This window comes from Salmo salar, chromosome 18, assembly GCF_965601325.2.
Source record: "Salmo salar chromosome 18, fSalSal1, whole genome shotgun sequence".
NCBI lineage: Eukaryota > Metazoa > Chordata > Actinopteri > Salmoniformes > Salmonidae > Salmo > Salmo salar.
In genome coordinates this window covers 83,797,418-83,818,433 of record NC_138308.1, presented here as the reverse complement: position 1 = coordinate 83,818,433, position 21,016 = coordinate 83,797,418, and the positions used below count along the sequence as shown (strand labels likewise).

The window sequence follows — 21,016 nt, the reverse complement described above, 5'->3', positions numbered from 1 at the left end:
TGCATTTTAACGATTTATATGAAGGGGTCTCTCCAACATTTATATAAGGGGTTGATCATGGTAAAGATCTCTGGATCATTGATATTCTAACCTGATTCCCTTTCATCTGGGCAAAGCGAGCCTCCTCAGCTTGAAGACTAGTCATGTTGGAACCATCTGGAACAGAGACAAGGAGACAAGATGGAGGGTTGTTATTTTTCTCTTGTGTTTCACACTATCGTACTAACCTGAAATGTACTGGTCTGGGTTGGCTTGGATATTGTCACGACTACCGCCGAAGTTGGCCCCTCTCCTTGTTCGGGCGGCGTTCGGCGGTCGACGTCACCGGCTTACTAGTTACCACTGATCTATGTTTCCCTGTTCGTTTGGTTTTGTCTTAACTTCTTTGGGATAGGGGGCAGTATTTTCACGGCCGGATAAAAAATGTACCCAATTTAATCTGGTTACTACTCCTGCCCAGAAACTAGATTATGCATATAATTAGTAGATTTGGATAGAAACCACTCTAAAGTTTCTAAAACTGTTTGAATGGTGTCTGTGTATAACAGAACTCATATGGCAGGCCAAAACCTGAGAAGATTCCATACAGGAAGTGCCCTGTCTGACAATTTGTTGTCCTTCTGTTGCATCTCTATCAACATTACAGCATCTGTGCTGTAACGTGACACTTTCTAATGCTTCCATTGGCTCTCTAAAGCTGCCAGAAAGTGGAATGGGGTGTCTGCTGTCTCTGGGCAAAGAACAACAGCTCTGTTTGTAAGTGGTCAGCCTGGGGACAGTGAGACTGAGATGCGCATTAACGAGACTTCTCACATTTTTTTCTTTCAGCATTTGAATGAATACAACGTTGCCTGGTTGGAATATTATCGCTATTTTACGAGAAAAATAGCATAACATTTTATTTTAAACAGCGTTTGACATGCTTCTAAGTACCGTAATAGAATATTTTGAATTTTTTTGTCACGAAATGCGCTCGCGCGTTACCCTTCGGATAGTGACCTGAACGCACGAACAAAACGGCGGTATTTGGATATAACTATGGATTATTTGTAACCAAAACAACATTTGTTGTTGAAGTAGAAGTCCTGGGAGTGCATTCTGACAAAGAACAGCAAAGGTAATCCAATTTTTCTAATAGTAATTCTGAGTTTAGTGAGCCCCAAACTTGGTGGGTGTCAAATTAGCTAGCCTGTGATGGCCGAGCTATGTACTCAGAATATTGCAAAATGTGCTTTCGCCGAAAAGCTATTTTAAAATCGGACATAGCGATTGCATAAAGGAGTTCTGTATCTATAATTCTTAAAATAATGTATGTATTTTGTCAACGTTTTATCATGAGTAATTTAGTAAATTCATCGGAAGTTTTCGGTGGGTATGCTAGTTCTGAACATCACATGCTAATGTAAAAAGCTGGTTTTTGATATAAATAGGAACTTGATTGAACAAAACATGCATGTATTGTATAACATAATGTCCTAGGAGTGTCATCTGATGAAGATCATCAAAGGTTAGTGCTGCATTTAGCTGTGGTTTGGGTTTATGTGACAAATATGCTTGCTTGGAAAATGGCTGTGTGATTATTTGTGTCTATGTACTCTCCTAACATAATCTAATGTTTTGCTTTCGCTGTAAAGCCTTTTTGAAATCGGACAATGTGGTTAGATTAACGAGAGTCTTATCTTTAAAATGGTGTAAAATATTTGATTGTTTGAGAAAATTGAATTGTGGTATTTTAGTTGGTTTTGTATTTCGCGCCGTGCGATGCCACGGGTTTCTCCTAGCGGAACGTCTGTCCTCAACAGGTTAATTATACACACCTGTTTATGATTCCCTGATTATGTTCATTATTTAAACCCTCTGGCTTCCCTGTTTGTCTTGTCCGTGATTGTTTCCTGTTTCGTGGTTGTTGGAGGTGTTTCTCCCAACCATGTATTATTACTGTGGGAGAAGTTTTATTATGGTTTTGAGTAAACACGTTTTGTTTGCACGCACCCTTTTTCCTGCGCCTGACTCCGGTACTTCTCCTAACGAAATCATTACAGAATCACGGGCAATTATAATGGAGTCAGCAGGAGCAGCCAGCCCTCCTCTTCCATTAAAGGAGCGTGTCCAGCAGCACGCAAAAATGTTACAGAGACACGGGACAGCCATGGATCGCGTGCGGCAGACTATGGAGAGATTTGAGAGAAGAGGATTTCCCTTCGACCCAGCCATTCCACCGCCACCCGCACCTCATCATACACCCATGTCCACCAATCCGTCGTCAGTATCCAGTGGGATTTGGCTCTCGCTCCCGGGAGCATATGACGGAACAGCTGCCGGGTGCCAGGGGTTCCTACTCCAGCTGGAGCTCTACCTGGCGGCTGTCCAGCCGGCACCTTCGGGACGCGAGAGATTGAGTGCCCTCATCTCCTGTCTGACTGGTAAAGCCCTGGAGTGGGCCAACGCCATCTGGGGAGGGGAAGGCCCGACTCTGGATAACTACGAGGACTTCTCCCGCCGCTTTCGGGCAGTATTTGATCATCCACCGGAAGGGAGAGTGGCGGGGGAGCGCTTGTTGCATTTAAGACAGGGGATGAGGAGCGCTCAGGAGTTTGCGCTGGACTTTAGTACTCTGGCGGCGGTTGTGGGATGGAATGAGCGGGCCCTGATCGACCACTACAGCTGAAGTATGCGAGAGGACGTTCGTAGTGAGCTAACCTGCAGGGACACCACACTCCACCTGGACCAGCTGGTGGACTTATCTATCCGGCTGGATAACCTGTTGGCCTCCCGCGGACGTCCGGATCGGGGTCCGTTGGTTCCATCCCCCAGCCCCTTAGACCCAACACCTATGGAGTTGGGAGGGGCTGGTACGAGGGAGACCGGAGGGGGAACCATTCCATGCACTAGCTGTGGCCACAGAGGGCACACTGCTGGTCGGTGCTGGGGAGGTTCTCCAGGAAGTCGAGGTGGTAGGCGGAACACTGGTGGTTCATCTCAGGTGAGTAGGCACACGACTCACCCAGACCCCCCTGTTGCTCACATGTGGTTATCTATAGGATTTCCGGGGTTTTCGCCGCATTCCCAGCATAAGGCGCCAGTAGATTCAGGCGCAGCTGGGAACTTTATTGATCGGACCTTGGCTCATAGATTAGGGATTCCTAATGTTCCCATTGATGTTCCCTTCGCTGTACATGCCCTAGATAGTCGTCCTTTGGGGTCGGGGCTGATTAGGGAGGTCACAGCTCCCATTGCTATGGTAACGCAGGGGTGTCATGAGGAGAGAATTTGTCTCTTTCTGATTGACTCTCCTGCCTTTACCCGTTGTGTTGGGTCTTCCCTGGTTGGCTTCTCATGATCCTATTATTTCGTGGCAACAGAGGGTTCTCAAGGGATGGTCCTGTCAGTGTTCAGGGAGGTGTTTAGGTGTTTCCTTAAGTGCTACTACGGTGGAAAGTCCAAACCAGGTTTCCACCATGCACATTCCCCCCGAATATGCCGATTTGGCAATCGCCTTCTGTAAAAATAAGGCGACTCAATTACCACCCCATCGACCGGGGGATTGTGCGATAAATCTCCAGGAGGGCGCTGCACTTCCCAGGAGTCATGTGTATCCTCTGTCACAGGAGGAGACGGCGGCTATGGAGACATATGTCACCGAATCTCTGGGACAAGGATACATTCGGCCCTCCATTTACCTGTCTCCTCAAGTTTCTTTTTTGTGAAGAAGAAGGATGGAGGTTTACGCCCGTGCATTGACTATTGAGGTTTGAACCAGATTACGGTAAAATACAGTTACCCGCTGCCTCTTATCGCTAGTATGACAGAGTCATTGCACGGGGCGCGCTTCTTCACAAAATTGGACCTCAGGAGCGCGTACAACCTGGTGCGTATCAATGGAGGGGATGAGTGGAAGACGGCATTTAGCACCACTTCTGGGCACCATGAGTACCTCGTCATGCCATATGGGTTAACCTGTTGGGTCTAGGGGGCAGCATTTGCACGTCTGGATAAAAAAAATGTACCCGATTTAATCTGGTTACTAATCCTACCCAGTAACTAGAATATGCATATACTTATTATATATGGATAGAAAACACTCTAAAGTTTCCAAAACTGTTTGAATGGTGTCTGTGAGTGTAACAGAACTCATTTGGCAGGCAAAACCCTGAGACATTTTCTGACAGGAAGTGGATACCTGATGTGTTGTATTGACTTTAAACCTATCCCATTGAAAAACACAGGGGTTTAGGAATATTTTGGCACTTCCTATTGCTTCCACTAGATGTCACCAGCCTTTACAAAGTGTTTTGAGTCTTCTGGAGGGAGATCTGACCGAACAAGAGCCATGGAACGGTGATGTCCCATTAGACACCTGGCGCGCTACTTCATGTTGGGTACCCTCGTTCCAATACGTTATAAAAGAGTATGCATTCGTCCACCTTGAATATTATTCATGTTCTGGTTAAAAAAGGCCCTAATGATTTATGCTATACAACGTTTGACATGTTTGAACGAACGGAAATATATTTTTTCCCCTCGTTCATGACGAGAAGTCCGGCTGGCTTACATCATGTGCTAACGAGACGGAGATTTTTGGACATAAATGATGAGCTTTTTTGAACAAAACTACATTCGTTATGGACCTGTGATACCTGGAAGTGACATCTGATGAAGAGAATCAAAGGTAATGGATTATTTACATAGTATTTTCGATTTTAGATCTCCCCAACATGACATCTAGTCTGTATCGCAACGCGTATTTTTCTGGGCGCAGTGCTCAGATTATTGCAAAGTGTGATTTCCCAGTAAGGTTATTTTTAAATCTGGCAAGTTGATTGCGTTCAAGAGATGTAAATCTATAATTCTTTAAATGACAATATAATATTTTACCAATGTTTTCTAATTTTAATTATTTAATTTCTGACGCTGACTTGACTGCCGGTTATTGGAGGGAAACGATTTCCTCAACATCAATGCCATAGTAAAACGCTGTTTTTGTATATAAATATGAACTTGATAGAACTAAAAATGCATGCATTGTCTAACATAATGTCCTAGGAGTGTCATCTGATGGAGATTGTAAAAGGTTAGTGCATCATTTTAGCTGGTTTTATGGTTTTGGTGACCCTGTCTTTGACTTGACAAAACATTACACACAACTCTTGTAAATGTACTGTCCTAACATACTCTAAATTTATGCTTTCGCCGTAAAACCTTTTTGAAATCGTAAAATGTGGTTAGATTAAGGAGATGTTTATCTTTCAAATGGTGTAACATAGTTGTATTTTTGAAAAATTTGAATTTTGACATTTATTTGGATTCAAATTTGCCGCTCTTGAAATGCACCTGCTGTTGATGGAGTGCACCACGGGTGGCACGCTAGCGTCCCACCTAGCCCCAAGAGGTTAATTAATGAATGCTCCATCCATCTTCCAATCATTTGTGGATGAGATCTTCAGGGACCTGCATAGGTGGGGTGTAGTGGTTTATATAGATGACATTCTAATATACTCCACTACCCGCTCTGAGCATGTGTCCCTTGTACGCATGGTGCTTGGTCGACTGTTGGAGCATGACCTTTATGTCAAGGCGGAGAAATGTCTGTTCTTTCAACAGTCCGTCTCCTTCCTTGGGTACCGTTTGTCCGCGTCAGGGGTGGAGATGGCGACTGACCGCATTTCAGCCATGCGTAATTGGCTGACTCCAACCACGGTAAGGAGGTGCAGCGGTTTTTAGGGTTTGCCAACTACTACCGGAGGTTTATCCGAGGTTTTGGCCAGATGGCGGCTCCCATTACCTCCTTACTGAAGGGAGGACCGGTGCGAATGCGGTGGTCGGCTGAGGCGGACAGAGCTTTTGGTAACCTGAAGGCTCTGTTTACCACAAGTCCAGTGCTGGCGCATCCTGATCCCTCCTTAGCGTTCATAGTTGAGGTGGACGCATCCGAGGCTGGAATAGGGGCTGTGCTATATCAGCGCTCGGGTAAGCCACCAAAACTCCGCCCCTGTGCGTTCTTTTCGAAGAAGCTCAGCCAGGCAGAGCGAAACTATGATGTGGGGGATAGGGAGTTGTTGGCTGTTGTCGGGGCTCTGAAAGCGTGGAGACATTGGATTGAGGGAGCTAGACACCCTTTCCTCATTTGGACTGACCACAGAAATCTAGAGTACATTCGGCCAGCGAGGAGACTGAACCCTCGCCAGGCTAGGTGGGCTATGTTTTTCACACGCTTTGTTTTCACCCTTTCCTACAAACCAGGTTCCCAGAACGTGAAGGCAGACGCACTGTCCCGGCTGTATGATACAGAGGAGCGATCCAATGAGCCCACTCCCATAATTCCAGCTTCTTGCCTGGTGGCACCGGTGGTATGGGAGGTGGACGCGGACAAGAAACGGGCGTCACCTGCAGAACCCATTCCCCCCAGTGTCCTGTTGGGCGTGTGTACGTTCCGTTTGAGGTTCACGATCGTTTGATCTGTTGGGCCCACACATCACCCTCCTCTGGTCATCCTGGTATCGGTCGGACGGTGCGCTGCAGTGCGGGGAAGTACTGGTGGCCCATGTTAGCTAAGGACGTGAGGGTTAACATCTCCTCCTGTTCGGTATGCGCACAGTGCAAGGCACCTAGACATCTGCCCAGAGGGAAATTACAACCCCTTCCCGTCCGCAACGACCGTGGTCACACCTATCGGTGGATTGTGACGGATCTTCCCCCGTCACGGGGTATCACCACGATCCTGGTCGTTGTGGATCGGTTTTCTAAGTCCTGCCGTCTCCTTCCTTTGCCCGGTCTCCCTACGGCTCTACAAACTGCGGAGGCCCTGTTCACCCATGTATTCCGGCACTACGGGGTGCCTGAGGACATAGTGTCTGATCGGGGTCCCCAATTTACGTCTAGAGTCTGGAGGGAGTTTATGGAACACCTGGGGGTCTTGGTCAGCCTTACCTCAGGTTTCCACCCCGAAAGTAACGGGCAGGTGGAAAGAGTCAACCAAGAGGTGGGTAGGTTTCTGCGGTCCTATTGCCATGCCGGCCGGGAGAGTGGGCGTCGTTTATCCCCTGGGTGGAGATGGCCCAAAACTCCCTACGCCACTCTTCTACTAATCTTACCCCTTTTCAGTGTGTGATAGGTTATCAGCCGGTCCTGGCACCATGGCATTAGAGCCAGATCAAGGCTCCTGTGGTGGATGAATGGTTTCGGCACTCGGAGGAGACATGGAACGCTGCCCATGTACGTCTACAATGAGCCATCAGGCGGCAAAAGGCGAGTGCCGACAGCCACCGCAGTGAGGCCCCGGTTTGGACCCGAAACCTGCCCCTTCGCCTGCCCTCCCGGAAGCTGGGTCCGCGGTTTGTGGGGCCATTCAAAGTCCTGAGGAGATTGAATGAGGTTTGTTATAGGTTACAACTCCCCCCTGATTATCATATTAACCCCTCGTTCCATATGTCTCTCCTCAGGCCGGTGGTGGCTGGTCCGCTCCAGCAATCTGAGGTGCGGGAGGTTCCTCCGCCCCCTCTGGACATCGAGGGGGCCCCGGCGTATACAGTACGAGCCATTATGGACTTCAGACATCGGGCGAGGGGCCTTCAGTACCTCGTGGAGCAGGAGGGGTATGGCCCGGAGGGGTACGGCCCGGAGGAGCGAAGCTGGGTACCGGCGGAGGACATCCTGGACCCATCGTTAATCCAGGAGTTTCACCGCTTCCGTCCGGATCGTCCTTCTCCCCGTCCTCCGGGTCGTCCCCGAGGCCGGTGTCGGTGCGCTGCTGGAGCGTGTCAAGGGGGAGGTACTGTCACGACTTCCGCCGAAGTCGGCCCCTCTCCTTGTTCGGGCGTCGTTCGGCGGTCGACGTCACCGGCTTACTAGTTACCACCGATCTGTTTCCCTGCTCGTTTGGTTTTGTCTTAATTATACACACCTGTTTATGATTCCCTGATTATGTTCATTATTTAACCCTCTGGCTTCCATGTTTGTCTTGTCCGTGATTGTTTCCTGTTTTGTGGTTGTTGGAGGTGTTTCTCCCAAAGATGTATTATTGCTGTGGGAGAAGTTTTATTATGGTTTTGAGTAAACACGTTTTGTTTGCACTCATCCCTGTGTCCTGCGCCTGACTCTGATACTTCTAACGAAATCATTACAGATATTTTCTTTGCAAATTGTTCTTTTCAGCAGAGTTCCAGGCCAGCAACTATGGCGGACCAGTCCAGCTCGGTTCAGCAGTGTAAAAGGGTTCAGCAGTGTAAAAGGGTTCAGCAGTGTAAAAGGGTTCAGCAGTGTAAAAGGGTTCAGCAGTGTAAAAGGGTCAGGGTTCAGTATAATGGTTATATAATCACTGCGGACTCCCAGAGTGATAGCCAGGCCCAACAGTGGAACACAGACACACCAGGGTCACCATGGGAACTCTCCCAGACCCTCCCCCAGGGATTGTAGACTTTGACCCCACTGAGGGAGAGGGGTCACCAATGCCAGGGTCACTTCCTGGAAAGGAGTGGGGGTCAGAGGTTATCCTCTCTAGGGTATCGTCCCACCTACTCAACAGCCAGTGTAATCCCGTGGCGCGTTATTCAAATACCTTAGAAATGCTATTACTTCAATTTCTCAAACATATGACTATTTTACACCATTTTAAAGACAAGACTCTTGTTAATCTAACCACACTGTCCGATTTCAAAAAGGCTTTACAACGAAAGCAAAACATTAGATTATGTCAGCAGAGTACCCAGCCAGAAATAATCGACACCCATTTTTCAAGCTAGCATATAATGTCACATAAACCCAAACCACAGCTAAATGCAGCACTAACCTTTGATGATCTTCATCAGATGACACTCCTAGGACATTGTTATACAATACATGCATGTTTTGTTCAATCAAGTTCATATTTATATCAAAAACCAGCTTTTTACATTAGCATGTAACGTTCAGAACTAGCATACCCACCGCAAACTTCCGGTGAATTTACTAAATTACTCACGATAAACGTTGACAAAAAAACATAACAATTATTTTAAGAATTATAGATACAGCACTCCTTTATGCAATCGCTATGTCCGATTTTAAAATAGCTTTTCGGCAAAAGCACATTTTGCAATATTCTGAGTACATAGCTCGCCATCACGGGCTAGCTATTTTGACACCCACCAAGTTTGGCACTCACCAAACTCAGATTTACTATAAGAAAAATTGGATTACCTTTGCTGTTCTTTGTCAGAATGCACTTCTAGGACTTCTACTTCAACAACAAATGTTGTTTTGGTTCCAAATAATCCATAGTTATATTCAAAGAGCTCCGTTTTGTTTGTGCGTTCAGGTCAATATTCAAAGGGCGACGCGCGGGCGCATTTTGTGACAAAATTTTTCTAAATGTTCCTTTACCGTATTTAGAAGCATGTCAAACGCTGTTTAAAATACATTTTTATGCGATTTTTCTCGTAAAATAGCGATAATATTCCAACCGGTCAACTTTGTATTCATTCAAATAGAGAAAGAAACAAAATGGTGGTCTCTCCTGACCGCACATCTCCTGTCTCTGAGCCACCAGACAGACCACTCTCAAACAGAGTTCATGTACCTTGCCCAGAGACAGCAGATGCCCCAATCCACTTTCTAGCACCTTCAGAGAGCCAATGGAAGCCTTAGAAAGTGTCACATAACAGCAAAGATACTGTAATTTCAATAGAGATAACACAGAAGGAACACAAATTGTCAGACAGGCCACTTCCTGCTTGTAATCTTCTCAGGTTTTTGGCTGCCATATGAGTTCTGTTATACTCACAGACACCATTCAAACAGTTTTAGAAACTTTAGAGTGTTTTATATCCAAATCTACTAATAATATGCATATTCTTGTTTCTGGGCAAGAGTAGTAACCAGTAAAAATCGGGTACGTTTTTTATCCGGCCGTGAAAATACTGCCCCCTAGACCCAACAAGTTAATTGTGTATTACTGTAACAGCTTTTGAAACAATGATATGGTGTAATGATGATGGATCTTATCTGCAGCTACAGCAATTTTATCTGCATTGTATTGTGTATTGAATGTTGGTTCGTTCATTTTTTAGTTTTGACATTTCAGTAATATAGCAGCCGCTCTAATCCAGAGTTATATACAGGAGCAATTAGGGTTAAGTGCCTTGCTCTGATGTTTCACTTAGTCGGTTTGGGGATTTCTTGTTAATAGTAGAATTGTGGGATAATTATTGTCACGGTTGTCGTAGAGAGGAGAAGCGGACCAAAGTGCAGCATGTGTTTTTTTCCACATTTTATTTACACTGTGAAACTGTGCAGTACAAGTATATCAACTGAATACCAAAAACAACAAACCGTGGCGCAGAGTTAACATACACAAACTCAAAACTAATCTCCCACAAACCCAGGTGGAAAAAAACCCTACTTAAGTATGCTCTCCAATTAGAGACAACGAGGACCAGCTGCCTCTAATTGGAGATCATCCCAAACAAAACCAACATAGAAATACAAAACTAGAAACTGACAACATAGAAAAAGAAAACATAGAAAAAAAAACTTGTCTCGCCCTGACCTACTCTACCATAGAAAATAACATATTTCTATGGTCAGGACGTGACAGTACCCCCGTCTCAGGAGGTTCCGGACTGCGGGACGTCTCAGGAGGTTCCGGACTGCGGGACGTCTCAGGAGGTTCCGGACTGCGGGCCGTCTCAGGAGGTTCCGGACTGCGGGCCGTCTCAGGAGGTTCCGGACTGGGAACTGTCGCCGGAAGCTCTGGACTGGGAACTGTCGCCGGAAGCTCTGGACTGGGAACTGTCGCCGGAAGCTCTGGACTGGGAACTGTCGCCGGAAGCTCTGGACTGGGAACTGTCCCTGGAAGCTCTGGACTGGGAACTGTCGCCGGAAGCTCTGGACTGGGAACGCCGCCGGAAGCTCTGGACTGGGAACGCCGCCGGAAGCTATGGACTGGGAACTGTCGCCGGAAGCTCTGGACTGGGAACTGTCGCCGGAAGCTCTGGACTGGGAACTGTCCCTGGAAGCTCTGGACTGGGAACTGTCGCCGGAAGCTTTGGACTGGGAACTGTAGCTGGAAGCTCTGGACTGGGAATGCGCACTGGAGGCCTGATGCATGGGGCTGGCACAGGTGGCACCAGAATGGTAACACGCACCTCAGGGTGAGTGCGGGGAGCAGGGACAGGACACCTTGGACTAGGCAGGCGCCCTGGTGGCCTGGTACGTGGGGCAGCCACAGGATATACTGGGCCGTGGAGGCGCACTGGAGGTCTCGAGCGTAGAGCTGGCACAACCCGTCCTGGCTGTATGCTTACTTTAGCCCGGCAAGTGCGGGGCGCAGGCACAGGATGAACTGGGCTGTGCAGGCACACAGGCAACACAGTGCGCAGAGTCGGCGCAGGATATCCTGGACCGAGAAGGCGAACTGGAGACCATGAGCGCCGAGCTGGCACCACCCTTCCTGGCTGAATGCTCAACCTAGCTCGACCAATGCGGGGCGCGTGCACAGATCGCACCGGGCTGTGAAAGCGCACTGGCGACACAGTGCGCATCACCGCATAACACGGTGCTTGCTTCTTCACTTGCTCCCCACGGTAAGCACGGGGAGATGGCTCAGGTCTCCACCCTGACTCTGCCGATCTCCCCGTGTGCCCCCCCTTCAAATTTCTTGGGGGGGCTGCCTCTCACACTTGCCTCGTGGTTTATATAGTGCCTCGTAATATCGCCGCTCCGCTTTCGCTGTCTCAATCTCTTCTTTCGGACGGCGATACTTCCCAGCCTGACTCCAGGGTCCTTCCCTGTCCAGAATTTCCTCACATGTCCATTCCTGTTTCTCCTGAGCACGCTGCTTGGTCCTTTGTTGGTGGGAGATTCTGTCACGGTTGTCGTAGAGAGGAGAAGCGGACCAAAGTGCAGCGTGTGTTTCGTTCCACATTTTATTTACACTGTGAAACTATGCAGTACATATATATCAACTGAATACCAAAAACAACAAACCGTGACGCAGAGTTAACATACACGAACTCAAAACTAATCTCCCACAAACCCAGGTGGAAAAAACTTTACTTAAGTATAATCTCCAATTAGAGACAAAGAGGACCAGCTGCCTCTAATTGGAGATCATCTCAAACAAAACTAACATAGAAATACAACACTAGAATCTGACAACATAGAAAAAGAAATCAGAAAAAAACTTGTCACGCCCTGACTTACTCTACCATAGAAAATATCATCTTTCTATGGTCAGAACGTGACAATTATACTGAATGTTAATGTAAATGTACATTCTGCCAATGTTGATGTGTGTTAAATTGAGTTTTTTTACTTTGAGTGGTAGGACCAATTTGAATAACTGAGTAATGTCATTCTAAGTTTTGGTTGGATAATTAATTGGGTTCTAATTATGATTTGATTTGGAAATTGAATGATTTTTAAAACTGAAGGATTGATTTGAGTTGAGTATGTTAATATCTATATGAGTGAAGCAATTAATGTATTAGGGATTGATTGTTTTCATTGTTGTGCTGTACTAAAGATGTTGACATTATTCTAAGTATGCCATGGTGAATGGAGAGGGTGAACTCTGATCTGGAGAGTGAAACTGATCCTAATCTATTTGATCTATAGGCATTGCCTTATAAATAGTGGGATCATGATGCTTGTCTTGGGTCATGTTCATTAGGCACCAATGGAATAAAATGTAGTCACTACCTGGATTTTTCCAACAAGATATGGAAATTTTAGTCATTTCCACCATACTATGCTGATCCATTGGAGTGTGATAGATAACTAAAGCTTATTTTATTAAACTCCATTGTTGCATGCACTGCATTATGCATTAAATATGTGCTTTTCACTGTCTATGGAAGATATAGCTTTGAATCTTATAAACTGTATGCATTTTTGTTTTTCTTCATGGGTTCGTGCAGGTGACTGTGTATAATAACCTTCCCAGACAAATTGTTAGAGTGCTTAGAAAATGTGTTGGGGGTTGAAATAGGAGACTGTGCTGAGTTTTTTGGAAGGTGGCTGAGCCAGTGCTTTGGCAGCTGGTCATGTGCAGGAACCCCATGCAATGAGTTATTGTTTTTGTGATTCTTGGTTTATGTGGAATATATTTTCTACATATGAATGTATGAATGTTCTTAAATCTTGTAATTTTCTTTTAAGTTGAGAGGACTCTCAAAATGGGGGAATGTCATGTTGCTATAAAATGCTTTTAAAGCAACAATTGGTTGTTTTATTCGACAGAATAGAGTATTATGTTAACTATTGTGTGTGTGTTCTACTGAGGATGGGCCTCTGGGAGATAACACTGAAAGGAGATCTATGATGTCTTTGGGTGATAAAACCTAAAGAGCATTCCAGAGAAGGAGTTCATGTTTCTGCTCTAGACTGTAGCAGGGAGGGCCAGACACTGGTCTATACAATGAAAACTGTTGACACAGCAGATACTGTCTGCTATGTTTTATAGGTATCTTTCATACAGATCTTAACCTTGTGACCCATTCTATGTATCTGTTGTTCGTCATGTAGGTTGAAAGGGGTGTATCTTGGCTATAAAAGACCTTTGTACTTTTGTCTCGCCACTCTCAACGGATCATTAGAAATGGTGAATCATTGACAAGTCATTGCTATTGCAAAGCTCTTATTAAAGATTTAGTTTAAGTATAACTCTGACTTGTGTGATAAGTTTGTCTCTCTCTCATTTGATAGTAAAGAACTTAACCACCACACTACAACAAATAACAAATACCCCAGACACACAAATCTCAATAGGAATGAATTAAGACTTATTTTTTAACTAAGACAAAATCATTTATAACTGAATTTTTCCAGTATAATATAGCTTCAGTAAATCCCCTTATTGTTTGGGATACCTTCAAATGTACCTGCAGGGGTCATTCAATTCAATATTCATCAATAATAAAAAGCAGTTTCTGGCTAAGGAGACAAGACTAACAAGGGTAATCCATGAACTAATAGTACAGGTAGATAGCAATAAAAACGAAACTACAGAGATACAAAATAAGTTAGAGGAAATACAGAAAGAACTTGAGGAACTTATTCAAGAACGATCTTATGTAATATATTACAAACATAAAGCAAATGTCACGGCTGTTCGAAGGAGCGGACCAAGATGCAGCGTTTTCGTAGTTCCACATAATTTATTAAAATAGTGAAACCGAACGAAAAACACAAAATAAACTTAAATTACAAAACAACAAACCGTGACGCAGAGAGGTAAACACACTACTCAAACGATAATCACCCACAAAACACAAGTGCAGCAAACATCAACTAAATATGGCTTCCAATTAGAGACAACGACAACCAGCTGCCTCTAATTGGAGGTCATGCAAAAAAAACAACAACATAGAAATAGAAAACTAGAATTGAACATAGAAATAGAAAACATAGAACAAAAACCAAAAACACCCCCTGTCACGCCCTGACCTACTCTACCATAGAAAATTACAACTTACTCTGGTCAGGACCTGACAGCAAACTGGATGGAATATGGAGAAAAATGCACAAAATTCTTCCTATATACTCCTATTGTCACAGATTTCTTCGTCGCTAGACGATATAGCGAAATCATCGTCGGAGAATGTTGACCAATACGCAGAGGAGTTAGTGCTCATCATCTTAATTTATTAAACGAATGTGAACACGGAGGAAAAACAATAAAACGAAATAAGACTAGTGACATTTTTACAGGCATAAATAACGCAGTGCAAAATACAACTACCCACAAAACACAAAGACAAACACACCCTATTATATAGGACTCCCAATCAAATGCAAATCAACACACCTGCCTTCAATTGGGAGTCCAAGCCCAATTAACTATACATAGAAAAACAAACCTAGAACCTATACCAACAACTAACACCCGACTACACCACACACAAAACCCCAAAATACAAAACAAATATACCTCTGCCACGTCCTGACCAAAATATAATACAAATAATACCTAAATATTGGTCAGGACGTGACATTACCCCCCCTAAAGGTGCATACACCGAATGCACCAACATAAAGAAAACCCAATACAAAATAAACCCCCTAAACTAAAGGGAGGGAAGGGAGGGTGGCTGCCGTCAACGACGGCACTGTGCTACACCCCCCCTCCCCAACCCACCTATATTGGAGGTGGCTCCGGTTCTGGCCTACTGCCCTCCAGACCGTAGACAGACTTGCTTGGCTTTGGACAGTAGGCAGACTCCTTCGGTTCCAGGTCGTAGGCCGACTCCTTCGGTCCCGGTCTGTAGGCAGACTCATTACAGTCACAGTTACTTAATTCAAATTTGGGATCGTAGCCAGACTCACCCGGTTCTGGGTCACAAGCAGATTCCCTCAGTCCCGGGTCGCAGGCCGACCCCCTTGGTTCCGGGTCGCAGGTAGACCCCTTCGGTTCTGGGTCACAAACAGACCCCTCCGAGCAGACGGGCCACTCTGGCTGATCCGGGCAGACGGGCCACTCTGGCTGATCCGGGCAGACGGGCCACTCTGGCTGATCCGGGCAGACGGGCCACTCTGGCTGATCCGGGCAGACGGGCCACTCTGGCCGATCCGGGCAGACGGGCCACTCTGGCCGATCCGGGCAGACGGGCCACTCTGGCTGATCCGGACAGACGGGCCACTCTGGCTGATCCGGACAGATGGGCCACTCTGGCTGATCCGGGCAGACGGGCCACTCTGGCAGCTCCTGACTAGCGGGCGGCTCTGGCGACTCCTGACTGGCGGGCGGCTCTGGCGACTCCTGACTGGCGGGCGGCTCTGGCGACTCCTGACTGGCGGGCGGCTCTGGCGACTCCTGACTGGCGGGCGGCTCTGGCGACTCCTGACTGGCGGGCGGCTCTGGCGACTCCATGACTGGCGGGCGGCTCTGGCGACTCCTGACTGGCGGGCGGCTCTGGCGACTCCTGACTGGCGGGCGGCTCTGGCGACTCCTGACTGGCGGGCAGCTCTGGCGACCCCTGACTGGCGGGCAGCTCTGGCGACTCCTGACTGGCGAGCGGCTAGGGTGGCACCAGACTGGCGAGGCTGGGCTGACGCACTAGATGCCTGATGCGTGGGGCTGGTACTGGATGTGCCAGTCTGGGCATACGCACCTTAGGGATAGTGCGGGGAGCGGGAACAGGCTGAACAGGACTAGGCTGACTATTTGGAAGCTTGGTCCGGGTTGCTGGTACTGGTCGTGCTAGACTGGGAGTACTCACTCCCGGGATACTCTGAGAGGCAGGAACCGGAACGACTGATCCATGGAGGTGCACAGGTGGCCGTGATCGCACCGCCTGCACAACCCGTCCTGGCTGGATGGAACTAGTAGCCCTGCACAAGCGGGGTGCTGGTACTGGGCGGACTGGGCTGTGCGTGCGTATGGGCGAGATAGTGCGCACCTCGGCGAAACATGGCACTCTCCACCTTCTTCGCCCCTTCCTGCACTCACGGGTAGCTGGCTTATGGCTCTTCCTACGCCCAGCCAAACTACCCGTGTGCCCCCCCCAAAAGATTTCTTGGGGGTGCCTCTCCGGCTTCCTAGCCAGACGTGTCCCAATGTAGCATTCCTGTTCCACCCCAGCCTTCTTCCACGGGCCCAATCCGGCCAGTATCTCTTCCCAAGTCCACTTTTCAGAATAATCCATGTATTCCGCGTCCCACTCTTTACTCCGCTGCTTGGTCCTGTTGTGGTGGGTAGTTCTGTTACAGATTTCTTCGTCGCTAGACAATATAGCGAAATCATCGTCGGAGAATGTGGACCAATACGCAGAGGAGTTAGTGCTCATCATCTTAATTTATTAAACGAATGTGAACACGGAGGAAAAACAATAAAACGAAATAAGACTAGTGACAGTTTTACAGGCATAAATAACGCAGTGCAAAATACAACTACCCACAAAACACAAAGACAAACACACCCTATTATATAGGACTCCCAATCAAAGGCAACTCAACACACCTGCCTTCAATTGGGAGTCCAACCCCAATTAACTATACATAGAAAAACAAACCTAGAACCTATACCAACAACTAACACCCCACTACACCACACACAAAACCCCAAAAATACAAAACAAATATACCTCTGCCACGTCCTGACCAAAATATTATACAAATAATACCTAAATATTGGTCAGGACATGACACCTATACTCCTAATACTCCTATAGAAATGCTAGTATGTCAGGTACTCAGCAGGAAGGTCTGATTCTCTATTGTTATAACAAGACCCAGATTGCAAATATAAAGACCCAGTCTATCTAAAAAACTGGAGGCCCCTTACACTTCAATGTTATGATGTAAAAAATACTAGCAAAATGCATAGCACTCATGATTAAAAGGGTTTTACAAAGTATTGTTCATCCTGATCAGAAAGGTTTTTTACATGGACAATACATTGGAGATAATATACGACAACTACTAGAAATAATAGAACACCATGATGTCATATGCGTCGTGATGGACAGACCAAGGCGCAGCGAGTAAAGTGCTCCTACTGAATTTATTCGATGAAAACACTTAAACAATATAAACAAACGATGAAAAACAGTTCCATAAGGCATCCAGGCTATACAGAAAATAACCACCCTTCAAACCCAAAGGAAAAAAAGGCTGCCTAAGTATGGCTTCCAATCAGAGACAACAAAAGACACCTGCCTCTGATTGGAATCCATACTCGGCCACACATAGAAAATGAACATAGAAAAAGAAAACTAGAACATATCCCCTGGAAACAAACAAACCCCAAAACACACAGAAACAACACTCCCTGCCATGCCCTGACCATACTACAATGCCAAATGAACCCTTTTACTGGTCAGGACGTGGCACATGAAACATATAAGAAGCCAGGAATGTTATTTATAGCGGACTTTGAAAAGGCATTTGATAAAGTAAGACTGGATTTTATTTATAAATGCCTGGATTTTTTCAATTTCGGTAATTCTCTTATAAAATGGGTAAAAATAATGTATAGCAACCCCAGGTGTAAAATAGTAAATAACGGCTACTTCTCAGAGAGTTTTGAATTGTCAAAAGGAGTTTAACAAGGGTGTCCGCTGTCACCATATCTATTTTTTATGGTCATCGAAATGCTAGCTATTAAAATCAGATCCAATAACAACATTAGAGGATTAGAAATCCAAGGCTTAAAAACAAAGGTGTCCATGTATGCCGATGACTCAAGTTTTATATTAAGACCGCAAGCTAGATCCCTGTAATATCTCACTTGAAAATCTAGATAACCTTTCTGAACTCTGGACTAAAACCTAATTTTGATAAGTGTACAATATTACATATTGGATCCTTAAAAAATACAACATTTGCATTACCCTGCAGTTTACCTATAAAATGGGCTGATGGTGAAGTAGACATAGTCGGTATTCATATCACAAAATATCTAAATAAGCTCTCCACAATGACTTTCAATAGAAAACTTGTGAAAATAGACAAGATCTTGCAACCATGGAGAGGTAAATACCTGTCTATTTATGGAAAAATTGCCCCGATTAACTCCTTAGTCATATTTCATTTTACTCACTTACTTATGGCGCTGCATACTCCTGATGATTCATTTTTGAAATCATATGAGCAAAAAATATTTTGCTTTATCTGGGATGCTAAACCAGACAAAATAAAACGTGCCTAAATATATAATGAATATGAATTGGGTGGGTTGAGATTATTAAATATATAAGCTCTCTCTAAAAGCTTCACTCATTCAAAAGATTTATTTGAACCCTAAATGGTTCTCAAGTAGATTACTAAGAAAAGCTCATCCATTGTTTAAAAATTGCCTTTTTGGCTTTGTGCAGATTGCCATGTATCATTTTTGATTAATTGAAAATTATACTTTTTTCAAAGTATCTCTCTTTTTCAAACAAGTATTGCAGAGCTGGCTACAATTTCAATTTCATCCCCCTGAAAAAATAGAACAAATATTACAACAGATATTATGGCTGAACTCAAATGTGCTGGTTGATAAAATACCTGTATTTATGGGAAAGATGTTTGAAAAGGGTATTTTGTTCTTAAATGATATTACAAATTGGAATGGTAGAGTTGTGTCCTTCATGGAGTTATCAGAATTGTACAGAAAGGTCTGCTCAATCCAAGAGTACAACAAATTGATTACAGCATTACCCCAAAAATGGAGGAGGCAGGTGGCAGCGGGAGGAGGTAGGGAACTGGTCTGTCTGCCCAATACAAAGGATCAAAACTGGCGGAGGAATAAAAATAGCTTAATTAGGGCTAGGGGGCAGTATTGACACGGCTGGATAAAAAACATACCCGATTTAATCTGGTTACCACTCCTACCCAGTAACTAGAATATGCATATACTTATTACATATGGATAGAAAACACCCTAAAGTTTCTAAAACTGTTTGAATGGTGTCTGTGAGTATAACAGAACTCAAATGGCAGGTCAAAACCTGAGAGATTCCTTTACAGGAAGTGGCCTGTCTGACCATTTCTTGAACTTCTTTTCCATCTCTATCTTTTACTAAGGATCTCTGCTCTAACGTGACACTTCCCACGTCGTCCATAGGCGCTCAGAGCCCGGGAAAAAACAGAATGTCGTCATTCCAGCCCCAGGCTGAAACACATTATCGCCTTTCTCAAGTGGCCGATCAAGGGACTCTGGGCTTATGCACGTGACCCGACCGCCCCCGCCTTTGTGATTTTTTCCTCTGTTTGCCGAAAAGGAGATTCCCTGTCGGAATATTATCGCTTTTCTACGAGAAAAATGGCGTAAAAATTGATTTTAAACAGCGGTTGACATGCTTCGAAGTACGGTAATGGAATATTTAGAATTTTATTGTCACGAATTGCGCCATGCGCGCGACACTTCTTTACCATTTCGGATAGTGTCTGGAACGCACGAACAAAACGCCGCTATTCGGATATAACGATGGATTATTTTGGACCAAACCAACATTTGTTATTGAAGTAGCAGTCCTGGGTGTGCATTCTGACGAAGACAACAAAAGGTAATCAAACTTTTATAATAGTAAATATGATTATGGTGAGTGCTAAACTTGCCGGGTGTCTAAATAGCGAGCCCGTGATGCCTGGGCTATGTACTTAGAATATTGCAAAATGTGCTTTCACCAAAAAGCTATTTTAAAATCGGACATATCGAGTGCATAGAGGAGGTCTGTATCTATAATTCTTAAAATAATTGTTATGCTTTTTGTGAACGTTTATCGTGAGTAATTTAGTAAAATGTTAGCAAATTCCCCGGAAGTTTGCGGGGTCCATAGGCGCTCAGAGCCCGGGAAAAAACAGAATGTCGTCATTCCAGCCCCAGGCTGAAACACATTATCGCCTTTCTCAAGTGGCCGATCAAGGGACACTGGGCTTAGGCGCGTGACCCGACCGCCCCCGCCTTTGGGATTTTTTCCTCTGTTTGCCGAAAAGGAGATTCCCTGTCGGAATATTATCGCTTTTCTACGAGAAAAATGGCGTAAAAATTGATTTTAAACAGCGGTTGACATGCTTCGAAGTACGGTAACGGAATATTTAGAATTTTATTGTCACGAATTGCGCCATGCGCGCGACACTTCTTTACTATTTCGGATAGTGTCTGGAACGCACTAACAAAACGCCGCTATTTGGATATAACGATGGATTATTTTGGACCAAACCAACATTTGTTATTGAAGTAGCAGTCCTGGGTGTGCATTCTGACGAAGACAACAAAAGGTAATCAAACTTTTATAATAGTAAATATGATTATGGTGAGTGCTAAACTTGCCGGGTGTCTAAATAGCGAGCCCGTGATGCCTGGGCTATGTACTTAGAATATTGCAAAATGTGCTTTCACCAAAAAGCTATTTTAAAATCGGACATATCGAGTGCATAGAGGAGGTCTGTATCTATAATTCTTAAAATAATTGTTATGCTTTTTGTGAACGTTTATCGTGAGTAATTTAGTAAAATGTTAGCGAATTCCCCGGAAGTTTGCGGGGAAGTATGCTAGTTCTGAACGTCACATGCTAATGTAAAAAGCTGGTTTTTGATATTAATATGAACTTGATTG

General features: G+C 45.1%; 1 protein-coding gene and 1 pseudogene across 4 annotated transcripts in view; both read left to right on the top strand.

Moving 5' to 3' along the window:
• The window catches only part of LOC106578032 (basement membrane-specific heparan sulfate proteoglycan core protein-like), a 138,340-nt pseudogene that overhangs the window by 35,786 nt on the left and 81,538 nt on the right, over positions 1-21,016 (top strand). The gene's annotated exons all lie outside the window — the stretch shown is intronic.
• The window catches only part of LOC106578038 (SLAM family member 9), a 55,000-nt gene that overhangs the window by 24,851 nt on the left and 9,133 nt on the right, over positions 1-21,016 (top strand). The gene's annotated exons all lie outside the window — the stretch shown is intronic.